The sequence below is a fragment of the Dendropsophus ebraccatus genome, chromosome 11 (assembly GCF_027789765.1).
Source record: "Dendropsophus ebraccatus isolate aDenEbr1 chromosome 11, aDenEbr1.pat, whole genome shotgun sequence".
Taxonomy (NCBI): Eukaryota; Metazoa; Chordata; class Amphibia; order Anura; family Hylidae; genus Dendropsophus; species Dendropsophus ebraccatus.
The window spans coordinates 13233111-13235181 of record NC_091464.1 but is presented as its reverse complement, the minus strand read 5'-3'; positions in this window follow the sequence as shown (position 1 = coordinate 13235181).

Genomic DNA, 2071 nt, shown 5'->3' with positions numbered 1-2071 from the left:
GTGAGCAGCTGTGTTACTGTATGTGATGTTTGCGCAGCTCTCAGGCACTGCTCATTGCCCTCCCCAGCTGGGCTGTAAATTCATCTAGATCCTGATGGATTGATCCTGGTCCTGATGGTCCAGCATTGAGAAAACAGCAAAGTGTGGGGTCTCCTGACTTTAGCATTGTTACCAAGTCTTCTTGTGAACTTGCGCACTGCTATAGACAGAGACAGCGGATCAGCCCTTCTCTGGACACAGCCAGAGAACTTTCAGATAACTCAGTTTTCTACCTCTATGACTGGACTGGTAACAGAGGAGGTTGTAAGCCCCTACAGGACCCTCATACATGAGACTAGGATGAGAGGATCCTTGGAGTACAGTCATACATAGTGGAAATAGAGCCCACAGTACAGCATGGACCACAGGAAAAATGGGGTGACAGTATCACTTTAAAATCACTAGCCCTGCAAAATTTCCCTGTGCTGTTTAGGTCTGATTAACAACTGGGTGGTACTGTCCCCAATGTGATAAGTCCATCCATCCTCTGATACTGACAGCAAAGCTTAGAAACAGGCCTTTGACAAGGGAAATTGTAACACAGTCGTCAATTTATTTACACACTTCTGGGAGGGGGAAAAAAAAAAAAAAGATTTAGTCTGTGTTCACATTGCAGTCCATTCCATCAGTTTTATGCAAAAAAAAAAAAAAATAATGCATTTTTGTGCATCTGGTTTTCAATTGACTTCAAATTATCTATCTATCTATCTATATATATATATATATATATATATATATATATATATATATATATATATAAACACATCCATTTTTTAGCATACACACACAACAATGTTGTCAATCACCCCCCCCCCCCCCCCATAAAAGAGAAAAAAAAAACACTGCAAAAGCACAGTGTGACCGCAGCCATCTGTGAGAAGACCACCCAGAATTGTTATTTTATAACAGGAATGGGGAACCTTCAGCCCTCCAGCTGTTACAAAACTACAAATTCCCATAATGACTGGACAGCCAAAGCTAAAGCTGGAGGGCCGGAAGGTTCCCCATCCCTGTTTTATGAGACTATAAGCACATCGACTAATACAGACAGGTAGCTCAGAATACCGACAGATCTTGGCTGGATGGATGGGAGACAGACCTTGAGATCTCGCCATCAGACGCTCCAGCTTCTTGGGTCTTCTCCTTGACTCACTCCACCTCTGTATCCAGCAGAGACCAAGGGAGCTTTAAAATATTATCGCCTTGGTATCGCGTCCCTACCAGACTGCAGAGAACCTTTCCAGAGGTTCCATCTACATGGAGAAGAGGGTACCCTCTTCCATACCTTTTGGAGCATCATGGAGATGTCTGCAACCACCCCGTGGTTATGCAATACACACTGAATAGCTGAGCGGGCTTGAAATATCACATCTCAAGCCACGTCATAGACCAGCCAAGGACAGGAGCAGTGGTGGAACCAGGGAGGTAAGTAGACGTTGTTGCATTTGTCCGGCCATAGTGAAAAAATGCCTCCTGCCCGGAGTACCCCTTTAACTGTGGGATCAAAATGACCACTTTTGCCATTCCTGGTCCTGGAGTGAAAGGTGAGTGGTAGATGCTTGAGAACAGGAGAAGAAAGCATTTTTGTCTGATAAGGTTTAGTACAAAGTTTCTTATATTCATCTGTACTAATGATTTCTGCTGTTTGCTGAAACGACAGGGCTTATTTATCTACTTAAAGACACAGGAACTTTTAAAGATGATCTCAGAAATAAAGCCAAATAAAAAGTAGACAAAAGAAGTTGTTTGTTTATTTCCCCAGCAGCTAGGGTAAAACAGAAATCCATGGGATCAAAATGTATCTACACAGGAAAACAAAGATTAAAAAATAAAAATTGTTACATAAGAAGCTTCATGCGAAATAGGTTTTCTTTCCGGAATAGCATCAGAAAGCCTAGCTCGTCTTGGAGATGAGGTCACATGTCGTCTTATTCTTTGCTCATTGTTTTTCCCCAGTTTTAATCTTAAAGGGGTATTCCACTCAAACATAACTTTTAAGATGTTGCTGCCCATGGTGAGACTAACAATTTCT